The 11,491-nt window shown below is 51.0% G+C and overlaps 1 pseudogene; it reads right to left on the bottom strand.

The window, feature by feature from the left end:
• Positions 1-1,295: 1,295 nt before the first annotated feature.
• LOC142072253 (perilipin-3-like) lies at positions 1,296-8,415 on the bottom strand (annotated as a pseudogene).
• Between the last annotated feature and the right edge of the window lie 3,076 nt (positions 8,416-11,491).

The raw sequence follows: 11,491 nt of genomic DNA, 5'->3' as shown, positions 1-11,491 counted from the left end.
AGTCTCTATCTTTGAGAGCTACACACCCATTCCTGCTCATGGTGCTGTTGCAGTGCTGAACCAGAGAGACATTTCCTTGCCTGAAGCTTATTAATAGCTCAAGCCGGAGTTAGGATAAGCAAAAGTGATGGAGCTGCCTAGATGACACTACCCCCTTGTGACTTCAAGCATAGACACAAGCTCTGAGGAAAATGCATTACAAGCCCAGCACTGGTCCTACTATGGATCTCCCACAACCCTGAGCGATTAGCCTGGCTAGGTTTACACTAGGCAGTAGGAAATGTTAGGCAGGTGCTTGGCTAATGGCAGGGAGGAAGGATGCAGGCTGGCTGATGTCTATGCTTCAGCAAGACAATCTGCTGCTCTCTCTCTTGCAGCTAGTCTCCCTGTGTGTGTTTTGTTAAATCCCAGTTGCCTGGAGTTGTCAATTCACCATCTTTTCCTAGACACTTCCAACCTGTTGAGCTTCTTGCACTGAACTAGAGGCAAGGCCCGGCAGTCTCCCACCACTGTATGTGACCCTTTTAACTTTGCTCATTACCAGTAGTAGGTTCTCAGTTCTCCACACCCCCCATTTCCTCTCAAGGCCATAGTGCCCTATCTCAACAACCTGGGTCTTTCCCTCTGTTAGTTGGGTCTCGGAGCCTGTAATGTTGCCTTGCTACCCACTGGAAGCCAGATGAGTGTTCTCAATGGGGAGAACACTGTTGCCCTCTTCTACATGAGAAAAGTCTCAATGGAAGAGTGTCAAATGGAGGCACCTGAAGAGATGTCTTCACCCAGGAGATGAGCTCAGCCATTCTGGAGCCCTGCCAGAGAAAGTGGGTGGAGGGGGTTTGTGTGTGTGAAGAAGAGGGGCATGGGGTCACCTGTACAGTATATGTTTCTACAGAGCATGAGCCAGGGAGGGAATCACATTAAGCAGACAGAAATTTGAATGCAGTTGAGGTTTATTGTAACATTAAACCCTAGTTTTACACATTACAAAGCTAGGGAAAAGATCAAGCTCAGGAGCACTTCCTGTGTACAGAGGAAGACAGCTGTAAGTATGTCCTGAGAGAAGCAGACTAGCCCTGCAAGGGATGCAGTCCTGCATGACTAGTGATGCCACCCTGTAACTGGTAATACATGGTTCTGGGGAAGTGTGCCTGGGAAATGACATTCAGGTTCTGCAGAAGGAAGACCTGACCTCAGTCCACCATCTGCCAAAGCAGAACTGTGGCCTCAGCAAGGAGACCCCACACTAGCCATGCAGGAAATTCAGCTGCATTCCTTCCAGCAGCAGGGGGAACCCTTCAGGCCTCCACCTTCTTTCCTTCCTCCACCAGCTCATCAGGACATGGTGGGGAGTCTCCAGCAGGAGTGAAGGGTCCCACGATCCAGTCCAGGGGAATGTTCTGCGTCACGTATTCCAGCAGCTCATCCAGGGACTCCTGGGCCTTGGTCACCATCTCCCGACCCCAGGCAAGGGCACTGCTGGACAGATCCTGGAAACAGCCGGCACTGGAGAAGGAGGCCTGGAGCTCTTCTGTACTGCTCGAGACCTGCTGGGCCTTGTCCTGGATAGTGCTGGGAAGGCCCCGGATGCTGCCCAGGAGAGTAAGGCAGGTGGTTTTCAGTTGCTGGGTGAGGCTCTGGGACGTGGCTAGAGCCTGAGCTTCAACCTGCTGGAAGGAGAAAGAGACTGGAGTATCTGCAAGTTTCCCCTACAGATGGGGGGAGTTCACTGGAGGAAGGCTGTCAGGGCGAGAAGGAGGAGAATACCTTTGCGGAGTCAGGATCCTCCTGCCCTTCCAACGTCCCCCTGCAGCACTGGACCCACATCTGGTACAGACGGTCCTGGCCATTGTGAAGCTTCTGATCTACGGCCTGCTTGGCATGGCTGATCTGCAGGGGGAGAGGGCAGTTAGCTGGGAAGAGCAGGAGGCGGCTGGCCAGGGAAGCTCTCCCACAGCTAGGTGTGGGCAGCAGGTGGGCAGCACTACTGCAGCGACACAGCTGGGCCCAGGAACAAACAGTGCCAATGGCACTGAGCATGGGAGGCTGCAGAGACCGTGTCAAGGTTCCTCCCCAACTCTGAGGTACAGATATGGGGACCTGCATGAAAACCTCCGAAGCTTACTTTCACCAGCTTAGGTTAAAACTTCCCCAAGGTACAAGTTAATTTTACCCTTTGCCCTTGGAATTTCCACTGCCACCAAACTCTAACTGGGTTTACTGGGAAACATAGTTTGGACACGTCTTTCCTCCCAAAAACCCTCCCAACCCTTGCACCCCACTTCCTGGGGAAGGTTTGGTAAAAATCCTCACCAATTTGCATAGGTGACCTCAGACCTAAACCCTTGGATCTTAGAACAATGAAAAAGCATTCAGTTTTCTTACAAGACGACTTTTAATAGAAGTAAAGGAATCACCTCTGTAAAATCAGGATGGTAGATACCTTACAGGGTAATTAGATTCAAAACAGAGAGTCCCTCTACGCAAAACCTTAAGTTACAAAAAAGACACACAGACTGGGATAGTCATCACAAATCTTTTCTTAGCCATTTAAAGAAATCATAATCTAACACATACCTAGCTAGACTACTTACTAAACGTTCTAAGACTCCATTCCTGTTCTGTTTCCGGCAAAAGCAGCATACAGACAGACACAGACCCTTGGTTTTCTCCCTCCTCCCAGCTTTTGAGAGTATCTTGTCTCCTCATTCGTCATTTAGGTCAGGTGCCAGCAAGGTTACCTTTAGCTTCTTAACCCTTTACAGGTGAGAGGACTTTTCCTCTGACCGGGAGGGATTTTAAAGTGGTTTATCCTTCCCTTTATATTTATGACAGACCGTGACCCACAGCAGCTACAGGGCAGGGGAGAGGGGTCGTGTTCCTACCAGGTCAATGATTTGCTAGAGCTGGGAAAGGGCCTCCAGGGTGCGCTGCCTGGCTTGTCTCATCTTGCCCAGGGCGTGCTGGTAGGCTCGCTGGCGCAGCGTGCTCGACAGGGAACCCAGACGCACGTACTAACTCCGCTGCTCTGCGGGAGCCTCTCCAGGCCCCTCCAGAGGAGTTGTGGCAAGCTCAGCTGGAAGGCATTTTGGGATGTATAAGTAGGGGCATAGCGAGCAGATCGAGGGACGTGATCGTTCCCCTCTATTCGACATTGGTGAGGCCTCATCTGGAGTTCTGTGTCCAGTTTTGGGCCCCACACTACAAGAAGGATGTGGAAAAATTGGAGAGAGTCCAGCGAAGGGCAACAAAAATGATTAGGGGTCTGGAACACATGAGTTATGAGGAGAGGCTGAGGGAGCTGGGATTGTTTAGCCTGCAGAAGAGAAGAATGAGGGGGGATTTGATAGCTGCTTTCAACTACCTGAAAGGGGGTTCCAAAGAGGATGGATCTAGACTGTTCTCAATGGTATCAGATGACAGAACGAGGAGTAATGGTCTCAAGCTGCAGTGGGGGAGGTTTAGATTGGATATTAGGAAAAACTTTTTCACTAGGAGGGTGGTGAAACACTGGAATGCGTTACCTAGGGAGGTGGTAGAATCTCCTTCCTTAGAGGTTTTTAAGGTCAGGCTTGACAAAGCCCTGGCTGGGATGATTTAACTGGGAATTGGTCCTGCTTCGAGCAGGGGGTTGGACTAGATGACCTTCTGGGGTCCCTTCCAACCCTTATATTCTATGATTCTATGATAAGGGGGAAGGGGTCAGTTGGCAGCAGTGGTGCAAGTCAGGCAGTAAGGTCAGGTACGCAGCACCATTAAGAGATTTGTTGCTAGTATGACGTACTGGAATGACATTCGCTATCCACTGAAAACCGCAGGGCTCTCAGGAACCGCAGCAGCGAAAGGAGCAGAATGCTGGCACCTCCTCCGGTGTGTCTGTACCACCCCCAGCTGGCCCCCCACCAGCCCTTCCACGTAGTTGCATCTCCTGTCTGGAGTCTGTAGAGCCCTCCCCGCACGAGGCAGGGTGGGGTCGTTTGGGGGGGAGTCATGTGCCCCCCTACACTTTTGGGTCCCTCCCATGAGTCGCCGTACAGGTAAGAATTAAAATCTACTTGTACCACCAGTTGGTAGGGCCAGGATACAAGGCAGGGATGCGTTCAGTCCTCCCAGAGCTTGTGACCGATGGAATCTTTCCCAGGGCACGTTTGGATGCCCTGCAGCACCGACCAGTAAGGCAGCGGGTAGCTGCACAGGGAGCCGCATCAGAGCCATCTGAAAGGGTGAGCGGAGGGCCCAGCATGAAGCAATTAAGGGAGGGCTAGGAGCCAAGCTAGGTTGCAAGCTAGCCCGAAGGAGAGGTGGCTCTTTTGGCAGCTCAGATGTGAACACTGAACAGCTGTGAGTCCAAGCCGTGCCCGAAGACACCAGGGTCACATTGGTTTGTATTCAGCAGAGGGGATCTTACCGAGCTCCTCCTCCGTCATGGGGAGGTAGTAGTCCACCAGCTGCTCAGATTTCCCCAATGCTGTGTCTATGCCACTCACAGCCATCTGCCCCATGCGGGAGCCCATCACTGTGCTCATGCTGCTGGTCACGGCAGATTTGGTCACCTCCATGCTCTCATGGACAGCCCCTTGGGCCACGCCTACCATGCTGGTCACTGCATCCTTGGCCTCAGTGACCGGGCTGCAGACTGCATCCTTGGCACCCACCATTGTGGCATGCACGAGGTCTTGGGCATCCAAAGCCACCTAGAGGAAAAGGGGTCAGAAGAGAAGTCACTGAACACCTTGCGGAAGTGAAGGGTCCACAGCCTCATCCTGCTCCAGGACCAGCCGTGACACTCGTGTGGTTACCTTCTCAATCGGCTGCTGCAGGATGGGCAGCTGCTCCTCCAGTCTGTCCAGACGCCGACAGGCATGTTCATTGGCTGCTACAAATGAAACATAACCACAGAACCCGTTCCCTTAATTCCTTCACATGCACAGATCTCGTGGGGCTGCTCATCTGTGTACATTGGAGGACTGGTGTTCCTAAGCAAGTCTCCCCAGGTTACTGATGGGAAAGCCAAGGAAGAGGGGTTGGGCAAGTTGCCCAAGGCTATGGAGCCAGTCTGGTTCAGAGCCAGGTTTAGCACTCAGGAGATCCGGCTGCCAGTCATCTGTTCTGAAACCCTCTGGAGAAGCTGGGGGTGGATGGAGTCTCCAGTGCCTGCAATGGGCTCAGATCCCTTCAGCATTGGAGCTGCTTCCTGTGCCCTCTAGCAGGTATTGCTCCATGGCATTAGGTGCCATACACAGTGCATGTGGCTGTGTGGTACTGGGCCAGCCATGCACACCAGGGATTGTGCCTGGGCACTGCCTGCCTCTAGGCTGGCCCACCTCAGCACCAGTACCTGAGCAAGAGTCCCCAACAGCAGCTGCTGCAGTCCTCAGAGTCGCTCCGCACAAGGCCAATGCCTTGGCCAGGTCACGTCTAGGAGCTAGCGGAGTTGAGAGGAGCAGGAGAAGGGAGTCTGTGGATTCTGTTTGCTGCCAGTTGGAGGCCGAGTTCAGTAGTGGGCCTAGAGCCACTGTAGGCTGAGCCTGCCCCCAGACCCACCTCGCTCACAACACACACAAGAGCGTTCCTGTCTCCCTTTCCCTTACTCACGCTGTGGCTCCAGCTGGTCCAGGATGGTCCGTACCCCGGTTGTGGCAGCAGAGGTGATGGCCCTCACCCCAGTCTCTGCCACCTTACATATCGCTTTGATGGCTGGGTGGGTCTCTTTGGTGGCAGCGTAGCTGGTAGAGGCCATCTCACAGGCAGAGCTGACCAAGGGCAGGCCAGCCACCCTGTCCCCTGCAGTCTGAGGGATGGAAAGAGGAGTCAGCTGAGGAAGAGCTCCTGGCTTGTCAAGGTGCCCCTCCTGTCTCTTTCCCTCACAACTACTGATTCTGTAGGAGACTGTCCTCAGAGCTAGGGAGTCTCCGGTCCCTGTCAGCAGGGGTTCAGTGGCCTTCCTGTGACATTAGTTACACACCCAGAAGCCTGATTCCACTGGAACAGCTGCCTATATGCAGCAAGGTCTCAAGAATTCTGTTTGCATCCTGGCATGCCCACCAACAAAACAGAACTATGTCACGATTTCGTTCCATCCGTGAGAGCAGGAATGGAGAGACCTTTTGTCTTTCCAAGTGCAGTCTCTCCTGATCAGGAACCATGTCTCGCTCTAGCACCCGGTACAATGCCCGCACTGGGTATTATAATCAGCGGGATTTGCTGTGTTAGGGTGGAGACAGCATTCACAGGATCACCAGTGCCGGTGCTCCTCCTGGCTTCAGGGGGCACTTGTGGGCAGTGACTACGGCACTCTGAGAACTGGAACTTGGAGCCTTAGCTAGTGTTGTGGTTACGAGTCCCTGTCTCCAGCAGTGGAGACATTCAAGCTAGAACAGCCCTTCCAGCTGCCAAGCACACCTGCCTCCCCAGGAGGGATCCACCTGTTGCTCCTCTGCCTGGATCTCCACCTGTGGTTCATTTTCCTTAGCCGACATGGTAGAGTGAGATGTCCCTGTAAGACCCAAAAAGGAATATTGAGTGGCTACAGCAGGAAACAATGATATCAATGTTGTGTAGGAATACCAGGAGAGCTGCTCCTGGTCTGTTTTCTCTAAGAGCCAGACCAGGTTGTCCCCCTGTAATAAGTCTCTCTCTACAGAGAGCAGGCAAGGGCCTTAAACCTTTGACCTAAGGCAGGCTCAGAGACAGCCAGTTCCTCAAGCCCAGGGATGCACTTGTAATCCACACACCTTCTGGGTATGTTCTTCTGTCCCATCTCGTGGCACCAGGACCAGTTAGAGAGACAGATTAACGAATCGGCTCTACAGTCTTAGCTAAGAGCCTTATGGCTTTTAGCTCATGCAGTAGAGGTTCATGCATTTAGCTCCAGAGGTCCCAGGTTTGATCCTGCCCATCACCAGGGTCTGTCAGTGTTACACACTCCCAAAGCTTTTCTTTAGCATTCTAGACCCAACAATGCCTCCCAAGGGGAGCACCAGGACACTTGCACAGCTCGTCAGAGGCACCCTCCTAGTTTAGTCTTTTCCCAGATAATACCAGGGCTAATTCCATTTCTCCCAGAGTACAATCACTGACAGAAGTTATCCTGCTGAAGATACTAGCCATTGACTACACACACAGAACACTGAATTCAGAAGGTACAACTGGTGAGCCTTCAGAGACCTCTTGAGTGAGTAGTGTAGGAGTCTCCCTGGATACTGAATTACATAGGAGATGATCATAATGGTCCCTTATGACCTTAATATCTATGAGTCTACATAGGAGATGCCCACCATGGCAGGCTGGTTATTTTAAAGCCAATTTAGCTGGTAAAAATACAAATATTTTCTACTGTCAGTTAGAGACTGGTCTGCTAAAGAAACAGATTCCAGTTTAGGTAAATGACACCATCACTCCTAGAGGCGAGAGTGAGACCACTAACTAGAAAGCTAGGGCCAGGAAGCATTTCCCTTATGGGAAGGCACCAGGCCTGTTTTCCTTTAGTGTTTCCTGCATTATCTGTTTCAGATACATATTGGTTAGCCAGCACTCCAGTCTCAGCTGAATCAGCCACCTCAGTCAAGTGTTTCCACCTGCAGATCATTAGGACAAGCCAGAACTCTGACCACAGCCAGCAGTCCCAATCCCCATCCCTGAGTGGGAACAACATAGCTTTGCTCAGGTGGAGAGGTGAGTGGAGAGTTTTTCATAGTCCAGGCTCTAATTTAGTTCTCCTTGTTCAATATTCTATTCTCCTCTAGGGAAGCCTCCATCTCCTAGAACATACCATTACTCCAGGCCTCCCAGTCTGGAAGGCAGATAGTTTCCTTTCCTGGACTGTTGACTCAGAAGACTGAACTCAAAATGCTTTACACAATTACAGCTACCAAGCACTGAAAGTAGCTAAGAGATTCTGATCATTCAATCCTAGCTACTACTGGCCATCAGGCAAGACATTCGGTCACACTCTGTGTAAGAAAAGAGCTGCCATCTAAACACCCCCAGGACCTAAGACATAGCTTAGCCACACATCTTACCAATCTTCCACACTACTAATTCTTTGCCAGTACTAGGACCTACCCCCCCTCAGCCATTATATTCCTGTGATGATGTCATCATGGGGCTGGACACACTTGACAGACAGCTCAGGAGACCAATCACACAGCTGAATTCTCTACTTTGCTCAGTGAGGGGGCTGTGAGCCTCTGAAAAGTTACAGGGTGTGAGAGTTGCCAATCTTGGTTGGATGTCTTGCTGGAGGTCTCATCACATGACAATCTTTTGTTCCTGGAGACTCCGGGACGATCCTGAAGGGTTAGCAAACCCAGTTTCAGATTATGAGCTGTTTGGGGCAGGCCTTTTACTCTCTGTTAAGACAGTACCTAGCACGATGGGATTCCAGTTCTGATTTTGACTTCGAAATGCTACGGTCATACAAATAATAAGAATGCTTCATATTCTCCGAGTGCTCCAGTTGTTCTCTCTGAAGAGAGCCTTTACGCTCCTTTTCCCTGGTAACATTTTCGGTGTAGAATGTTTTTTGTCAGTAAAACCATCTAAGAGAGGAGAGTGCTGGTAGCTGTTGTATTATTTTCCTTTCCTGCACACTCCAGAAGAGGCTGGGGAAGTTATTCTGGCCCAGCTGGCACAAGATACTCCTCAGTTCATTTATAGCTTCCCTGTTGGTTGACTTGTCCAGGGAAGAGAACATGGCACAGGTTTTTAAAGGTATTTAGCTATTGCTCCTCTCAGCATTGCAAGGCCTAAGTGAGTTAGGCCCAGAACCTCAAAGAGAGTCAGGCAGCCCCACACTGGGCAATAAGGGGTTAAAGACTGAGGGCAGTTAGCAGTTCCAATATAAGGGTCAGTTCAATACGTGGAATCCCCAGGCTCAGGGGGTATCTGGGGAGCATTTGGGCAGATGCTGGGGGTGACACAGCCACAGGGAAGCACTAAGTGGGGAGACAAGCTCAGGGAAAAGTTTTAGGGGGCGGGGTTAGTGATAGCCACTATGCTCGACTGTTGCCTCCCCATTATCATTCCTGGCCTAGTTACTCTAGTGCCAGGGCCCTTCCCAGCCGGAGTGACAGCAGATCACAGCATGTATAACTTCGTCCCATCACCTCCCCATCACCCTTCACACAGGGAGTAAAATCAAAGCAGGGAGTGCAGATGCCTGGAGCAGCTGAGGACAGTGACAGAGGCCTGGGGCTGAGGCAGGTTCTCACCTCACTCCTTTAAAGCAAGGCTAGATGTTCATACCCATGTGTCTGTCCCACAGAGGGATGTGAGTGGGCCTCCATCCAGAGACACGATCTTCAGCTTCAATGGCTGCCAGGGCCAGAGTGGGGCAGTGTTAGGCCCTGATTCTACAATGAGCCCTGCACAAACCAGTCCCTGCATTTACTCCCTGCATGCTCTGGTTCTCATGGGAGACTTCAATCACCCTGATATCTGCTGGGAGAGCAATACAGCAGTGCACAGACAATCCAGGAAGTTTTTGGAAAATGTAGGGGACAATTTCCTGGTGCAAGTGCTAGAGGAACCAACTAGGGGCAGAGCTCTTCTTGACCTGCTGCTCACAAACCGGGAAGAATTAGTAGGGGAAGCAAAAGTGGATGGGAACCTGGGAGGCAGTGACCATGAGATGGCTGAGTTCAGCATCCTTACAGAAGGAGGAAAGGAAAGCAGCAGAATACGGACCCGGGACTTCAAAAAAGCAGACTTTGACTCCCTCAGGGAACTGATGGGCAAGATCCCCTGGGAGAATAAAATGAGGGGGAAAGGCATCCAGGAGAGCTGGCTTTATTTTAAAGAATCCTTATTGAGGTTAGAGGGACAAACCATCCTGATGTGTAGAAAGAATAGTAACTATGGCAGGCGACCAGCTTGGCTTAACAGTGAAATCCTTGCTGATCTTAAACACAAAAAAGAAGCTTACAAGAAGTGGAAGATTGGACAAATGCGCAGGGAGGAGTATAAAAATATTGCTCGGGCATGCAGGAGTGAAATCAGGAAGGCCAAATCACACCTGGAGTTGCAGCTAGCAAGAGATGTTAAGAGTAACAAGAAGGGTTTCTTCAGGTATGTTGGCAACAAAAAGAAAGTCAAGGAAAGCGTGGGCCCCTTACCGAATGAGGGAGACAACCTAGTGACAGAGGATGTGGAAAAAGCTAATGTACTCAATGGTTTCTTTGCCTCTGTCTTCACGAACAAGGTCAGCTCCCAGACTACTGCACGGGGCAGCACAGCATGGAGAGGAGGTGACCAGCCCTCTGTGGAGAAAGAAGTGGTTCGAGACTATTTAGAAAAGCTGGACGTGCACAAGTCCATGGGTCCGGATGCGTTGCATCTGAGAGTGCTAAAGAAGTTGGCGGATGTGATTGCGGAGCCATTGGCCATTATCTTTGAAAACTCATGGCGAGCCGGGGAAGTCCCGGACGACTGGAAAAAGGCTAAAGTAGTGCCCATCTTTAAAAAAGGGAAGAAGGAGGATCCTGGGAACTTCAGGCCAGTGAGCCTCACCTCAGTCCCTGGAAAAATCATGGAGCAGGTCCTCAAGGAATCAATTCTGAATCACTTAGATGAGAGGAAAGTGATCAGGAACAGTCAGCATAGATTCACCAAGTCACCATGCCTGACTAATCTAATTGCCTTCTATGACGAGACTGGTTCTGTGGATGAAGAGAAAGCAGTGGACGTGGTGTTCCTTGACTTTAGCAAAGCTTTTGACACTGTCTCCCACAGTATTCTTGTCAGCAAGTTAAGGAAGTATGGGCTGGATGAATGCACTACAAGGTGGGTAGAAAGCTGGCTAGATTGTCGGGCTCAACGGGTAGTGATCAATGGCTCCATGTCTAGTTGGCAGCCGGTGTCAAGCAGAGTGCCCCAAGGATCCGTGCTGGGGCCGGTTTTGTTCAATGTCTTCATTAATGATCTGGGAGAATGGTGTGGATTGCACCCTCAGCAAGTTTGCAGGTGACACTAAACTGGGAGGAGTGGTAGATATGCTGGAGGGTAGGGATAGGATACAGAGGGACCATGACAAATCGGAGGATTTGGCAAAAAGAAATCTGATGAGGTTCAACAAGGACAAGTGCAGAGTCCTGCACTTAGGACGGAAGAATCCAATGCACCGCTACAGACTGGGGACCGAATGGCTCGGCAGCAGTTCTGCAGAAAAGGACCTAGGGGTTACAGTGGACGAGAAGCTGGATATGAGTGAACAGTGTGCCCTTGTAGCCAAGAAGGCCAATGGCATTTTGGGCTGTATAAGTAGGGGCATTGCCAGCAGATCGAGGGATGTGATTGTTCCCCTCTATTCGACACTGGTGAGGGCTCATCTGGAGTAGTGTGTCCAGTTTTGGGCCCCACACTACAAGAAGGATGTGGAAAAATTGGAAAATGTCCAGCGGAGGGCAACAAAAATGATTAGGGGACTGGAACACATGACTTATGAGGAGAGGCTGAGGGAAGTGGGATTGTTTAGTCTACAGAAGAGAAGAATGAG

Source organism: Caretta caretta, chromosome 5, assembly GCF_965140235.1.
Source record: "Caretta caretta isolate rCarCar2 chromosome 5, rCarCar1.hap1, whole genome shotgun sequence".
In the NCBI taxonomy this organism is placed as follows: domain Eukaryota; kingdom Metazoa; phylum Chordata; order Testudines; family Cheloniidae; genus Caretta; species Caretta caretta.
This window is presented reverse-complemented; position numbering and strand designations above follow the sequence as displayed.